The sequence below is a fragment of the Humulus lupulus genome, chromosome 2 (assembly GCF_963169125.1).
Source record: "Humulus lupulus chromosome 2, drHumLupu1.1, whole genome shotgun sequence".
Classification (NCBI taxonomy): domain Eukaryota; kingdom Viridiplantae; phylum Streptophyta; class Magnoliopsida; order Rosales; family Cannabaceae; genus Humulus; species Humulus lupulus.
The window spans coordinates 241006890-241023982 of NC_084794.1; the positions used below are offsets into that span (position 1 = coordinate 241006890).

The 17093-nt window shown below is 33.1% G+C and overlaps 1 long non-coding RNA gene across 1 annotated transcript; it reads left to right on the forward strand.

The window, feature by feature from the left end:
• Positions 1-2570: 2570 nt before the first annotated feature.
• On the forward strand, positions 2571-4503 carry LOC133816608 (uncharacterized). The gene is made up of 3 exons (XR_009885368.1): positions 2571-2628; positions 3023-3101; positions 4420-4503. It is a non-coding gene; the product is annotated as an uncharacterized LOC133816608 (long non-coding RNA).
• The last annotated feature ends 12590 nt before the right edge of the window (positions 4504-17093 follow it).

The following is a 17093-nucleotide window of genomic DNA, read 5'->3' on the forward strand; positions in this document are numbered from 1 at the left end:
TTAAGTGTGTAGTGGTATATTTGTAGAAGCTCTCTTTCTATTTGTGAGTTAAACGACATCTTGGAATGTTAACTTTGCTTGATTTTTTAACTATGTCAATATATACATAAAGGGTCTCCAATACAGCAAATACTTTAGCACACTTTTGAATGATTATGTTGGCCTATACTTATTTAGCACACTTATCATCATATATGTGAACTTATCACAACTACATTATATGCTTCTTTATATAACAAAAGCAACATTTGTTTTCTTTAGATAATAAATGATTAAGTATTTCTCTATTTACTTTTTGTTGGTGTTTAGATATCCTGTCCTGATTAGATATCAATTTGGATTGAAAAAGATAATGATTTTTTTTTTTATCTCAAGTTGCTGATTTCGCATTGTATTGTTATTATGTTTCTATGTATTTTAATCATGCATATACGAATATTGTTTAGCAAGGTACACTTCCAACTATTCATTTTCATTTCTTTGACTTCATTGTCTTTGAAATCCTCATAACTAATATAAAATTAAGAGGAATATAGATGACACTTGGCAGTATACAATCTAAAAAAAAAATTAACTGATACACTTCTTTGTAATACATTTGGTTTAGCTTGGTTGTCGTTACTTTTATAATTCTGCATTTTTTTCTTTGTCGTTGCTTGTTTGATGATTCTGCATTGCTTGTAATGTCTACATTTTCTAAGTATATAAACACACCCTAATTATAAAGAAGATTTACATAATCTCTCATAAGAAATCTTGACTAAACACTTATTAATTTAGTTTTAGAGTGTAATATATATGGTTTTGTTTATGGTAGTTTACAATCACCATGCTTTATGTGTTTATATGCATTATTCTAGTGAAGTCTCTATCCACCCATCACCATATTCAAGAGATTGATCTTCTTAGTGAAATGCCTTGATTAGCTATTGCCTAGCCAATATTAACTGAAGTTGCACAGAGTGAACTCATCTATATGCCAATTTCAACATATATCTTGCATATTACATCCTTTGTTGTTTTCTCTAACCTTTTTTGCACATCAAATTAATAAGTCAGTCAAGTTCTTCTGAACCAAAGCGTCATTTACATGCATTATTTAAAAGGGTAGAATAAGAACTTGTTTTGTGAGGTGACTCTAACTTGCATTCTAATATCCCTAAAATTCTCATTTGGTTAACTAAGTCTTGCATATTTTCGTCAAAGAGACTGAACCACCCTTTCTTTGTTGTACTGAACACTTTAAACAAAAAACCAACCATTCTTTTGTTCTTTTTCTTTTAAAAATTCAAAAATTAAACATGATGAAAGAATAGCTTTGGAATTTCTTCAAAAATTTATAAGCATCTTGTGTATAGTTTCTTTCTAGAATAGGCCCCAAGACGAGAGAGGTTCATGTTACAATCAGGCTCACTTGGAAGAGCTCTTCCATTCTGTCAAAAAATCTAGCCTGTTCATAAACATTAATCAGGATGTTATATCTATTGATGTCTACTTTATCTATAGAATGTCACAAGCTGAAAATTTTGTTCAATAGGTTGAAAACAGAGCTGAAAAAACTCTCTTTACAAACTTTCATTTCACTGGGAAAGTCTTATTGCTTGATCTATGGAAGATTTTGCTATGCTTTCTTTAATATGATTATTTCTGAATTATTATAGCTTAAATTAAAGTGTTTGAATGCAGGTGGTGATGGCTTTCGTTGGAGAAACTAGAGGCATTCAAAAGTGATAGAGTTGGAGGGTGACAAGGGTTATGGTCAGATATATTATACAGTACATACCATGCAGACAAGGTGAGAAGTTTTTTAAGTAAAGCAAAATGTATGTCGTGTACCATGATTCTTTTTTTCTTAACCAATATAGCAAAACAACAACAAGAAGAAATAACAAGTCTGGCTATTAGAGACTATTGGTTTATACCTTAGGCAAAATGGGGAAGGGTGATGTATGTGCTGTTATAATTTTGATATATGTATTTGTGAACAAATTTCATCAGGTCTTGTAAGTGCCATTGTGGTTTTGGACTGTCAAACAGTCAAAGACACTCTAACTGGTGTCTTTTTTTTTTTTTTTTTAATGAATTTTCTAAACTAAACTAAATTTTATGAATTATTCACACTGATTAAGAACTTTAATTCTCATTTAGAAAAAAAAAATTCTCCATTAAGATTATTTTCTGGGCTAAAAAAACATTCTATAGTTTGTTATTTTGAGGATAATGAAATTTGAAATATCAAATACTTTAAAAGCTAACTGAAATTTTCTGTCAATATGATTTGTGGGTCTTAAAGAAATTCTCCTTTTCCGATCGCCATGGGAAAAAAAAGTTTGACATTGTCCATTGTAAATGTGTAGTTCAATTCGAGTAAAGTTAATCTTTGCATTGTTAATTAGATTCCTCTTATCCATATGCATAAAAGTAATAAATAGAAGCTAATGGTTCTATATTTTGTTTGTTCATAGACTAACAGAAAAGTAATATGTAATATCAATTGAAGATAAGAAACTAATATTGTGTTGGGGTTCATATTTCTTATTGTCTTCGTAACGTTTTCTATTACTTAATTTATTGTTTGTTGGATTCTAAGGGAGCTTTGAGAACCTAGGCCCCAATACATACATGCAGGTACTATTATTTCTCTCTCAATTTCTAGTTCTATAGATAATTATTTACTCTTCTCACTTCTCCTTCACAGGCTTAGATTGGACTGAGTTGCTTGTATTATTTTGCTAATTAAGAAAAGTGAGAAGATTCATTTGGTTTCATTTACACATTTTGCTCAGTTTTTTATTTCTTATGCACTCAAGATGTTTGAAAAAATGCCTAATAGAATGACAAAAAAAGTGGATTTATAATTAATAATATTCTAATATATATATATATACACTTATAAGCTTTATTTAGGCATGAGTTTAATCTCTCTGTTTTTCTAAGTTCTATAGATATATTATATATATAACTCTTCTTTGTTTTGACTACTATTATATAAATTAATCTGTTCATTTACTTTTTTTGGCAGAGGAAGATTAAATTATCATATATAAAGCTCAGGTGTAGTTTTAGAAGTGGAAGAGAGTAGCTTTGGGCCTTATCACCAGGTACTACACTCATAGTCTCTTGATTGTCTACTGAACATCTTTGAATCTTTAAATATATATGTATATGTGTGTGTAGAGTTTCCACTATTTTTCCATTCTATCATAATTGGTAAAGTAGATTTCTTTTTCTGTTTTGGTGGGTTTGCTTTGATCTGGGTTTGTTTTTGTTTCATAATTCATTTATTCACATTGGATTGAATGGGAGTATATAATCTGATATCTAATCTGGGAATTGGGATTTTTTTGCGTGGTTGACATGACGTGACTTTCTTGGGTTGATTATGCATACCAAATTAGTAGGTAATGAAGCTGAAAAGTTAATTGCTTTTTTTAGTGAAGAAGGGTCCAGGAAGTCTCTTTTTCCATCACTATTTTTTTTTTGCATTTCACTCTCATTCTCTCTATTTTAGTCTATTTCCCATATTCCTTTTCCTTCTTTATAATATAATTGTCGAATAGCTGTATATATTTGTGATTTCTTGTTCTAGATTTAGAGAAAGTTGGAAGTTTTACCATAGTTTTTCTTTTATTTGCAAATATGTTGTTCTTATATTTTCTTAGTCGTTCCAAGTTTTTGGTTTTGTTGCTTATTTTTAATCAGTAATATATATTTTGATTTGGTGTTTGAAATATATTTGATGATCTTATATATGTAATCAGTATATTTGGTGTTTTGGTGTTTAATCAGTATTGAATATCCTGGTATTACTTGAGTTTCTACCAAGTTCAGAGTTTCTGACCCCCCCAGTTGAATTCAACTTCTTATTTTTTACTGCAAAGTCATAAAAAATGATGGGACTATATCATTTTAGTATATATGTGTACTTCTTTAAATTGTATTAGTCACTGGTTCAATTTATCAGCAAAATAATAATCAGATTTAACTTGTTCATTAAATTTGACCATGGATTACTTTATATATCATTGCTATAAGACCAGACCAGTGACTATATTCTTAGAAAATTCATCATATATATATTAATAATTATCTATAAATTCCCTATGTTTTGTATTTTTTTAATCAGAAATAAAAATAAATGAATAATTAATAATGATTCTTAGAGACAGTGTTTTATGTGTTTCTCTTAGAGACAGTGTTTTAAGTGTTTGGTTTTAATGGTATTAGCAGAGTAGAATTTTGATTCTCTTTACTCACTCTTCCATATTTAATACCGTATCATTGTTACTAAAGAATGCTTCATTGTTTATATGATGTATTTGATTGACTTCTGTTAAAAAGTTTTCTTTTAGTGGTCGGTCTGGTAGTTACCATGTGAATTATTTGTGACAGCATATATATCCTTCTTTGTGGTTATAGATTGGAAACAGAGGAATTGTAGCTGTTGGAGAGAATTGCAAGTCCCTGACAGATCTTAGCCTCCGATTTTGTGATAGGTGAATTCTTCTTTTCATTGTTTATAGAATTATTTTCTGTGTAATAATGCTTATTACCATCATTTGTAATCTCGTTAAAATAAACCTTTATGATAACTCATTGATGCCAAAGTATGTCTAGGTTGACTTTGCTCTGTTTGCTTGTATATTATAGGGGCTATCAAAATTTTTAAAGTTTCTATGTTTTCTAAGCTTAGTTTTGATCCAATTCATAGCAGCCATCTAGGGGACTCGGGAACAAAATTAATCAATAAAAGAAGTTATAAAATCAGCTTACACATTAAAATGAGTTCATTGTGCCCTGTTTCATTGTGTGTAGCAAAGGACATGGTTTAAAAAGTTAACATGTGTTGTTAAACATGCTTTTATCTGTTATCTACCTGTTTGGTTCTTTTACTGTAATGCTATTAGATAATTCTTAGTCCTTACCTTCCTAGTGACACATTTCTATTTATGCTATGATGCATTCCAATTTTCTTACTTAATTTATTTCTGCACATACCTTTTTTCTCTTGATTTCCTTATTGTAAACTTACCTACCCCCCTCTCTTTCCCTACTTCCTTTGGGGTTTGAAAAAGCTATCTTAAAAGTCATCTTTTAATTGTTATGATGTGTTTTAATCTTTTCTTTTCTGGAATTACTGAGCTTGTTTTTTTTCTTTTTTGTTTCTTGTTGTTTCCAGTTTTATGGTGCAACAACATTTTTCATTCATAGATCAAACTTTAGTGTCTCCTTGATTATGCTTTATATGAAGGTAAGAGCTTAATGGCTCTTTAGTGTCTGGTTTTCTTTTGTTTCAGTATGGAGCTCTCAGAAGGAAAATTGGATTCCAGTGTGGCGGACCTCGAGAGAGAAGCTTACCCTATTTTGGACGAACTAGGTAGAAATAGAGGACGCTAACATCTATTCTCTTGACAGATTAGTGGGCAGTTAAAATCCTTGCAAATTGTTGCAAGCTTGATAGTAGAAAGAGATGGTGAAATTAGAAAAGCTGCTTTGACTACTCTTGCCACTGGATATAAGATTCTTGGTATGTCATGATTTCAAGATTTTAAAGTATTTTCAAACTTGTTTAAGATTTTGAATTTTTATTTATTGTTCATTTGAGACATTCCATTTTCTTTCCGCCTGTTTTGTGGGGCTAAGTTTTCTTAGTTTGTAATTTATTTTGTAAGTTGCGTTGTATTAGTTGTTGTTTACAGTGAATGCAATTAGATTTTATCTGTTTAATTTTAATATTTTATTGTTAACTGTTAATGACCTTTTTTTCCCCATTAGGTGAGGATGTATGGAGGTATGTTGGGAAGCTAACAGATGCTCAGAAAAGCATGCTGGATGATAGGTTTAAATGGAAGGTTAGTATATATTTGAGCTTAGAATTTAAAGTAAGGTAAACTTTTAAATTTGTTTTGGGATTAAATGATTTGTTTCTATTATCCATTCCATCCTTCTAATGATATTGCATCTTTTAGGTTCGAGAGATGGAAAAATGGAAGGAAGGGAAGCCTAGCGAAGCCAGAGCTGCTTTGAGACATTCTGTGAGGGAAATTGGGTATGTTTTTTAGCTTGTCTTTTTTATCTTTAGTAGTGTCTCAGTTACTTTTATTATTTCTAATGTTAGTGCTGTTTATACTTTCATCTTGATTCTTGTATTTTTGACATTTGTACTCGTTGCTTGTTTCATTTAGTTTGCAACATGAATTGCCTAACATAAAGTTTTCTTCATTATTCCTGAGTGTTATCCTGGTTTCTTCTTTGAAAAACTGTTGTCTGGAAATGAATTTAGATGGTGAACCATAAATGATTGCATTGATCTGGTTTGTTAGTCCTGTACTCCTGTCATTTAAGGGCTAAGGTTATGGTTGGAATAGTAGCCTGTTGCTGACTCTTGAGCCAGTATTTCTTAATGGAAATTAACAAACAAGTGCGAAAATGATTGCAAATTTTTTTAAATAATTTTTCTCTTTCTTGCTTGGTTTATTTTCAATATTATTGAAAAAGTCATGTAGTCTTTTGACTTTAAAAGTCTAATTGTGATGGTGTCTTTTAATACTACAGTACCTAAATTTGAATTTCAGGTCCCTCTTGTTAATAAATTTACCCTGTATCTTTTAGTAATAGGGTGTTTCTTTGTGTAATAGGGTGTAAGCAAATGAAGCATTGTTTGATTATTTCTTATTTAGATCTGAACAAGTTTTTGGTGGAGTTTTGATGGCTTATTGTGAATTCTGGTATGATTTTTTTTTAATAGAGGTTTGGAATGAATTTAGATACATGAATTTTGCTGTTGGTTTATCTAATCTGATATTTGCATTTGTGATACTCTCCAGTGTGTTTGTGACTGGGATGATCATGAAAATAAGTTTATTGAAGTTGAAGGAATTCTGAGAAGACAGATTAAGGTAAAGTGTTGTTTATTTTTTCATAGTCTTAAGAGATAAAAAAATATTTAATTTTTTTAATTAATGGCATATTTGTGAAGACTTGACATGTGTTCATGTTTTGAGGTTTTCTATAAAGTTTTTGCATTTTTAGTTACTGTTTGGATAGCCTCATTTAAAAAACTTATCAAATTACAAAATGTTTGAATTTTTAATTTGTACAATTTAAAAGTTCCTATTGTTAGAATATGCCAAAGTAATGGAGGAATGGACATAGATTTCATCTTTCATTAAATATTTCGTACTTGTATTGATGGTGTACTCATTGCTTGTTGTGTAGGAATGGGCATCTGAGCATTGTTCAGCACCTTTTCGAGCTCCTGAGTTGTGGGATTGTCCAAGTAATGCAGATATCGATGAGAGAGTTGATATTTGGTCATTAGGATGCACTTTATATGCGATAATGTGATAATGTTTTTTACCATGTGATTTAAGATTTATTGGTTTAAGTTTTCGGGTTTTTGTCTCCTGAGAGCTATAATATAATTTGATGACAGTGTTAAATGTTTTGAACTAATTTGTGGATTGTTAATATAATGTTGAATGCTTTTTACTTTTTGTTATTTGAAAATCAAGTTCATTTGATGATGCTAGTATATATTAGAAAGCTAATTTTAATTATATAAATAAAAAATAAAAATATAATAGAATAAATTAGTGTTATATAAATGAATATATAATGAGAATTTAAACTTATCTAAATATTAAAATAATACGAAAATGTGTTATAATATCTATTACAATAACACTTTTTATAAGTAAAGAATTTTTTATGTAAACTTCATTATATAACACAAAAAATGTGTTATACTAAAGTGTAGTATAACACAAAATATGTGTTATGCTAAAGTGTAGTATAACACAAAAAATGTGTTATACTAAATTGTAGTATAACACAAAAGAAGTGTTATACTAAAGTGTAGTATAACACAAATTTATAAGTATTGAAATGTATTATATAATCGACTTTAAATAACATAATTAAACACTTATCTATATATTAAAATAACACAGAAAGTGTGTTATCATTGACATTACAATAACACATCTGTATAACACTGATAAAGTGTTATGTAAAGTACCCTGACCTACGATAACATAGTCAGTCTTAACACATCAGAAAGTGTTATCGTATGTTTTGATAACACATTTTCGGTGTTATTAAAAGCATTTTTTCTTGTAGTGAATACTACTTTATAAGTGGCAAGATGTGTTATATAAACTATTACAAATAGCACAAGGAAGCACTTATCCATTTATTAAAATAATACAACAAAAGTGTTATCATAGACTATACTATAATACTTTTCTGTAACTATGGAAAAGTGTTATACAAAGTGCTCTGACCTACGATAACATCGCTTTCCTTAACACATCAAAACGTGTTATGGTATGTAATTGATAATACTTTTTCGTTCTTATTGAAAGTATTTTTTCTTGTAGTGGTGGAGTCAGCTCTTTCTGGCCGCTTGAATTGTCAAAAGTTTAGTCAGGTGTCTGCGTTTCAGCAAGTTTGATACTTTGAGTTTCAAGGCAATGCATTCATCTGTCCGGTGGCCATGATCAGCATGGAAGTCAAACCACTTGGTTTTGTCCCTCTGGTCGGCTGGTGTTCTAATTTTTTTGGGCCACCTCACTCTGTCTCCAAGCCCATTTAATGTCACTACAGCTTCAATAGGTGATATAGATAGGTTGTACTCTGGTATTTTTGGTTCATCTCAGGGGCATCTCTCAGATGACAATCTATACTCCTTTCTTTTGTTCTTAGGCCTGTTAAGATATGGGTATGAGTCGGATCGTCTGTTACTCTGCTGTCTGTCCACCCTTCAGTCTCTTCGAGAGTCCTTCCATGGGGAGGAGCGATAATGGTTTGCTTCTTCCTCCTCCCATTTGATCTGTGCCCAGGCCTTGGCGAGGACTTCTTCCCTTGTCTTGCAAGGGTACTTGATAACTCCCTTGTACAAGTCTAAGTTGTAGTGGAGCCCTTTCCATAAAGCTGAGATGGATGTGTCCTGATTATAGTTGGTAATGGATACCTTCACCTTGTTGAAACGACCTACGTAGTCTCGAAGAGGCTCACCACGCCGCTAGACTATGACATACAAGCCTTTTGCAGACTTCTCGAGTTTCCTGTTACTGGAAAATTGCTCAACAAAAGTGTCAATTAATTGTGCAAAATTAGAAATTGAATTATTAAGTAAATTAGTGTACCACTGGAAACTTGGTCCAATCCGACTAGAACCAAACCCTTTACACATGCAAGCTTCCCTCTTGTCACGAGGGATGGCCACCATGAATATCCTCTGCCTATATTGGTCGACGTGGTCATCAACGTTAGACGTCCCATTGAATATCTTCATGTGAGGGAAGTTTAACTTCTTAGGCATCTCGACCATCGCTATATCATCAATGAACGAGGAATCAGCATAGGAACTTGCTGTACTTTCTTTATCAGAGCCGACATCCTGAGAACCCGCTGGATAAGTGCCTCCATCTCATCCAATTTGAGAGCCAATCCAAAGTTAGGAGGTGGAATGGAACTGATGATGGGTTGGTCTGCTGGCTCAGTAGTGGCTAGCTAACTTCGTCCAAAGGCAGGCTGACCGACTCCCATGGCTTGTTGTTGTTTGCTCTCATCAATTCCTGGTGTCTGCTGTTGTCCATTAATAGGGATTGGCTGGCTAACTCTTGGAGTCTGCTATTGTCTGGGGGCAGATGAGTGTCCATGTTCATTCATGGTTACTTGTTCACCTGCATTGACAATAGGATTTTGCATGTTAGGCATAGTAGGTGGAGTTTGATAGTTCCTTACCAAAGGTGATGGATTTGTTTGACTCGGTCCATCACTGTTAGAGATAGGGGTGAAGTCACCCAAACGTTGCATCGGGATAATTGGACCTCAAAAGCGGGATGGCTGAACCTCAGTAGCCTGAGAGGACATGGCCTCCATTCGTACGAGCAGGTCAGCATTCTCAGCTTCGAGCCTCCTCATTTTCTCGGAATCCTCATTCATTTGGGAAGTAAGGGCAGCGAGCTGGGCGACCAGATTGGGTGTCTCAGCCACGTCGATTGTCAAATTGCTAGGGCCCCATGGTGGGCACCAAATTGTTGAGGTGAATTTATACAATTGAATAAACAGGACCAACAACCTGTCAAGAACAAAGAGAGGGGCAAGACTTCAATTGGGAGCACTGGTGGGGAGTCATCCAAAGGGACTCTGACGCTTTAGTCAGTCAGATTGCTAGAGAATAATAAGATGGAGAAATATGCAAAGAAACCAATAATGATAAACAATAAGTAAAATAAACAATGGTGACAGTGGAGCTTAAGGGCGATGAATGGGTCAGTAGACTCGTCAGGTTTGCTCAGTATGAATTATTGGTTTCAGTATTCGATATCCTCTTAACCTGAGGTCTCCCTCTCATTTTTCTTATAGAGATTTCTGAGGTGATGTTCCTCTTAACTTGCTCCCAGGTCTCACCCTGGAATCTCGCCAGCTGGATAACGTCCCTCTTGTCTCATTCCTCCTGACTTCTTCTTCTTTGACACATTTGGTTGACTAGGTATTTTTAGGCCTGGGTGCGAGTTAAGTTATTTGTTTTTGCCTATGATATGAATGTGTGCTTATTTTGTGGCTTGGGCCTAGTTAACTCGTCTGATTACCTTGGCCCTTAAGTGCCCCAGTGACACGGACTCCATGTCACTTTGGCCAAGCCTGAATCGACTGTCTATCTTATTGGGCTTGATACGACTGTAGAAATAATGCTTAGTTTTTTACCATTACAGTCTCCATTATTAGTACAACACCGTGAAATATGATTAGGGCCTCGAGGCAACTTTGTTGGAATTAGTGTCATTTAAAGCATATGTACTGAACAATGTTTTATGAAATAATAATTGAAATGAATTTTATCTTATATTTATTTATTATTATTATTATTATTATTATATGAATATAAGAAATTCCATTCGTTATTCTGACTACAATCTTGTATTGGTATGAGAGGATTAAGATTGTAGGGAACAAATTTAAATAGTTCGCAGTAAAATAAAGTTATATGGAATATTTGGATTAAATACTGTAATTACGGTTCACTAGTATTATGGATACATGTAATCTAGATTCTAATTACTGATGTAGTAGGATATCTTAGTGGAGGTACTTTGTATAAAGAGCTTATATATGAACGAGACCTGATATGTTTTTAATACTTAATAATATTATTTACTCTATAAGTATTAATTTAACATATCAATAAGATGACCATATACAAATTGATCTTAATCCTGAAGTTATTATGAACTCTTGTTTATGTCATATGAGTTCTTTAATTCACTCGTGATGGTTTGTCAAATGATCATTATGAAAACTTTGTTTTGGAAACTCATTGATGTAAATGATTGGGGACATAATATACAGATATTGAACCTATACCTTTCCGAGAGAAATTGAATAATGTTTTTCTTAAGGGTTGGCTTTTGGAACTGAAAGGACATTGAGCTCAAATTCATAAATTAGTTTATGAATGAACTTTCACTAGTAAAGTTAATGGAACTTAAGGAAACAAGATATAATTAAAGATGTTAAACGGTAATTAATTCCTACTTTAATTATGAATCATTAATAGAGGAATGAATTGTATGTAGTGATTAAACCGATGGACACTTTTTATATATTTAAAAGTACTCAATAAATAAATGTCTCTAATTACAAGAATGCATTCTCATATTTTTAGTAGAATAATATTGAGATTAATAAATTAAGGTCATTATATTAAATAATTTTAATTAATAATCTAAATTTATTGGAGCTTGAAATTATAGGTCCATAGGTCCACGAGATGACTCTATCAACACTATTCAAGGTAAGAGTTGAAATTTGGAAGAATTAGGAAAATGACATATTTGGAAGGAGTTTGTTCTTCACAATCAAATATGTAATTGAGATAAATTAATTCATTAATATATTAATTTTCAAAATTAATAAATTAATTAATATATTTTTCAAAAATTATTTTTTAAATAAAGTGGAATTTTCGATTATAGCATTTAAATAATTAAGATAATTAATTTTGAATTAATTAGTTTTATTTATTTAAATAATTTGAAAAGATATTTCTGTCAAATTGGATTTGAATTTGAAATGATGTTTATTCTTTAATTAATCTGATAAGATAAGTTATGAGGTTTATATTTTTTTGAATAAATAATAATTAAAAGAAAGTTGTTGGAATAAGGGATGTGTTACACTCCAACTATAGTGCATGTAGTGTAGTTGGCATGTTAACAAGGTCCAAGAATGAGTATTGGATATTTCTTTTATTTATTTAATTATTTAATAATTAATTTATAATTTGAATTTTAAAATTTAATTAATTATTTTATAAATCAATCAGATAGAAATTGTTTTCATAATGAGGATACGCTTAACTGAGAGAATATTCTAGAGAGAAAATTCTAAGCTTTCCACATAGAGAAAAATATAACGTAATATTCTTTTCTATCCCTGAAAACTGTCTTAGACATAATTTTCCAAGATCTCATGAGTTAAGTACATCTTGTGAATCATAAATTTTCCCACCATTACTCTATGTGCCCATGCATGTCTTGAGGTGTAGAGATACATCTTGGAAGATTTTGGTCTGAGTATTCAAAAGCTGCTTTGGATTTGATGTTCGTTGGAGTTACTAAAAGATAGCAAGGATTCTTGATTGTTCTATAACTGGTAAATCCTTATTTTTTTTCTTTCTATTTGATTAATGTTTTGCATATTAATGGAACAGTTATTTAAAGATTGTTTAATTTTTTTTTTTGAAATCTATGGGCCCACCTCTATGGGCCCACCACCCCATGCTTTCCGTTGCGCACATGGTAAACCAGTTACCAACAATTGGTACGAGAGCGGTCATTAATCTCTGCATACATTAATTGTTGTGTGGGTATAATCTAATATGCATTCTTATATTGTTGTAATATGTAATGAATGGATGGTTGTTTATTTTGATGAATGTTTGTTCTTAAGAGTCGTTCATTATATGGTGTTTTGGGTTTATGAATTGTTCATATTTTTTTCAAGATCTACAAAATTGTAAGCTGTGAAATCCCGAGTTTTGAACACTCGTTAGTAGCCAGTTCAAGTCGATGAAGAATTGTATGGAATATTATTTTGATAAATAATATTATATGAAATTGTGTTATTTCGTGAATTTTATAGTCATTGTGATAATCTGGTAAAGGGTTTAGGCCTATGCAAAGAAAAATTGGTCTCAGACCGAGGGGCAAACCCTAATAGTGGAAAATTCTTGGATTAGGTAAAATAGGAAATTCTATGACATAAAAATATTTTGGCAACTAGGAATTTATAGTCGAGCCAATAAATTTAAGAAAAAAGACTGAGGTTTAAATTCCAATCAACCGGGCCTAAGAATAAAAATTTCTTGCTTTGGCCTCTAAGGGTATTTTGGTCAATTTGATAAAATTGCCAACATTTTGTGATATGTGACAAATTTTATTTTTAAGTCAAATTTAATTTAATTAATTAAGCTTGGAGATTTAAAAACGATAAGGTAAAAATTTAGGGAATTTTAGATAAGCAAAATTACCAAAGGGCCCTTGAGTGTCTTAGGAGAGAGGTAAAAATGAGCGAGGGCATAAATGTCTTTTCCAAGGGAGGAGAGCGAGAGTGGTGGGCGGCAAGGCTAGGTCCTAGGGCTCTCAAGAGCCTAGGACACATACCCTAGGTGAAGAGTAATAGTCTTACTCCACTCACAAGTAAAGACCTATTTCTCTCACAAAAGTTCTTTTCTCTCAAAAAACATTCTCTCTTCCATTTTCCTCTCCCAAACCTGAAACCTTAAGCTCTAAAATCCTCCATTGCTGAAAATTTTTCTCCATAATCCAACTACACTAATCCCCATTGAAGAAGGGAGAAGCTCAAGAGAAACCTTGTCTAGTGTAAGTTTCGAAACCTCATTCATCTTCTCTTCCATTTTCCTCTTCAAACCCGAAACCCTAAAGGTTTATTATGCATGTGATCTAACAGCCATGCATGGAATTGATCTTGTGTTCTAGGGTTCAAGGGAAGCTTGTACTAGTTGGATCTCAAAGGTTGAGCACTTTGGTGATCAAGTAAAAGCAAGGTAAGAGATGTTTGTAGTTTGCATGTTCTTGTCCCTCATATAAGTCTTTCTACCTTAATTCTTTCTTAAAAATCTGCATGTGGGACTTTAGGGCTCGGTTTGAGAGTGTAGAGCACAAGGGGAAGTTTTGAGAAGCTAAGGAAACACATCTCCAAGCAATAACTATCAAAAGGTAGAAATATATGGTTATTCTTTGAGTTTTGTATTAATATTTGTAGATCTGGTTGTATAGGTTATTTTGACGGTTTTTTAAGCTTATTTTATGCTTAAGGTTGAGATTGTGTGATTTGATGATTTTCATGCATGCATGTGGCTAGTTTTATGCTAGAAATGCTTGTTGTTGTTAAGTTTGTGTAAAAATGCATGCTGCCAAAATTCGTGGTCAGGCTTCCAACGGATCAGATCGAATTCTACTGCCCTGTTTGGGAAAATAAGTTGTGTAGTTGCATAGTTCTTTGTGAGCACTTAAGGTTAGGCTTTTGAAAATCGTTAAAAGGTATTTTTAAACCCAAGTTATGCACTTTTTGGCATTTTGATGTAAATCTGGAAAATTTCTGGGCAGCATGCATTGCCCAGATTTTTTTGACTTTTGAACGAGTTTTACTAATCTAAAATCTATGAATTTTGGTAGGATGTTAGTTTAGACAAGTATAAGGGTCATTGTAAGATTGTAGAGGAAAATGTATAATGGTTTAAGAGCAACAAATTTTCAAAGTTTGCCCTAAAATTTGAAACAAAACTTCTGGGCAGCAAGCACTGCCCAGATTGCTTCAAATATTTGAATGGGTTTTATTACTCCAAAAAAATTGAAATTTTTAAGGAACTTAAAGACTGGGAAAAAATTATGGGCAACAGGCACTTCCTAGATTGCTTTGAATATTTGAATGGGTTTTGCCATCCCAAAAATTATGAAATTTTGAAGGGAATTAATTAAGATGTGCATAAGGACCTCTGTAAAATTGTAGAGAAAATTGAGTCACAGTTTAAGAGAAAGGATTTTTCTAAATTTTCCCTAAAAACTAAAAAAATAGTAATTTCGAACCTTAACAAAAAGTGATTTTTGGGAGGTTAGTTCTCTTAACATAAAACAAGTTTTGAAGAGAGACTTTCCCCTAGTTCCCATCCTTATGACACATAATACGTGAACAATAATTTAAGGGTTTTTGTAAAAAACTCAACTTAGGGCAAAAGTTTAAAAATGAGACTTTACCACATTAAATTAAATAGTGGAAGTAAAGTTTTGGGAATGAAAAGAAATAGTTCCTTGCAAAGATGACTAAGAAATAGTTCCTGACGGTCCTAGGGAGCTAGTTAACTTAAAAGTCACAACGGGATTAAATACCTGGCTCGGGAGGAGCCTAGGGGTATTTTGGGAATTTCGTAAGTTGAATTGAGAATTAGTGGTTAATGGCTATTGGTGATTGGGTAACCTGAGTAACCATTAGTACTGCTGAGAGTAACAAGTGTAATGGAAAGTGGTAGAATAGTAATAGAAATGAAATGACAAAAAAAGGGCCTTGAGGTTTAGTTAGGAAAGGATTACTATGAGGCGTAAGATGGTCATTTGGCTAAGGGTAGATAAGCTTCAGCTGAAGGGATAATGATTCACGTATAACACTTAGCTAGAATTGGGTTTATGCTGAATTTGGAGAAAGGGCTAGAAAGGAAGGGAAGCAAGAAGGAAGGTGAATTCTTGAAACCTAGGAGGGAATTAAGGGAGTTTGAGGCAACCAAATTCGAATTTAAGCAAGGATTGATCAAAGGTAAGAATTTGTGCTCTGTCTTTGTTGAAATTAAGCTTGAATTTACAGAGACTAAGTGTGGGAACCAAAAGGAAATACAGCTGGTTTTACTTGGAAATTCAGTAGGATAATCAAAAGGAAAGTGGGCTTGAAGCTGGAATTGAGAAGAGTTCAAGCTGAGTTTTGATTGAGGTATGAATCCTTAGCATGTTTAAATTTCATACCTAGTGTGGTTTAAGATTTTAGAAGTGTGGTTTGCAGTTTTTAAGCTTTGGATTATGTTTTAGAAGCCATGGTTTGAACTTCTGAAATTTGAAACTCAAGAGTGGATTTTGGGTGTGATTGTGTAATTGAGTTTGTTTTTTATGTTTATAGGTTGTTAGAGGGTTCATCTGGGGTTTTAAATTGATTTTGGGGCTTAGCTACTTGTTTGGGTTGAATTGGAGTTGTTTTGGCTCGGGAAAAACGCAGGGGAAAACCCAGATTTCTGGGTTCGCGAAGGAGCGCCGCGGCGCTAGGCTATTTTCAGAACAAGGAATTTTGTAATTTTGGGCTTTTGCTCCGGGGGTTCGGGGGATGTTCCCGATGTATTGTTTTAGGAATTTTGGGATTCCGAGAGTGTGGGATTGGTCCCGGGAAGTGGTTTTGGATTGGTTAGCATTAAAGGATGTTTTATATGTGTTGTGACTAGGTCTTCGGAGAGGCTCGGGATAGAGGACCGTGCTCGAGGCTTTGGTGCAATGTGAAGCTCGGGATACAGGTACGAAAACTGTAACACCCGTGGATCAGGGCATGGGCCCATAGTGTTGTTGCAGGGCACGGCCCTAGATTGCATTATTGTTAGGATGTAGTTTTGTTTGAGTTATTATATGTCTGAATGCTGTTTAAGTATGCTATATGTGTGGATAAAGTAGCGTGAATGGCAAAGGATCCGAGAACGGCGAGGGGCCGAGAAAGGCAGTGGGGCCGGGAATATCACATAGCACGTGGAGTGTTTATGGTTAGGGTGAGACCCCAAGGGATACATGAGATATCCTTACGGTATAGACTGAGATCCCAGGCCTTGGTAACGCTTCTGGGACGACATGGCCGTATATGTGTTTAAATCTTATGGACTGTCTGACTAGATATGAGTTATCTGATATAGTGATTGTATGATATGCATATGTTATGTGCTGTTTGAGTTTTCTTGCTGGGCTTCAGCTCACGGGTGCTCTGTGTTGCAGGTAAAGGCAAGGAGAAAGTCAACCAGCCATGAGTATGGAGAGCGTGGG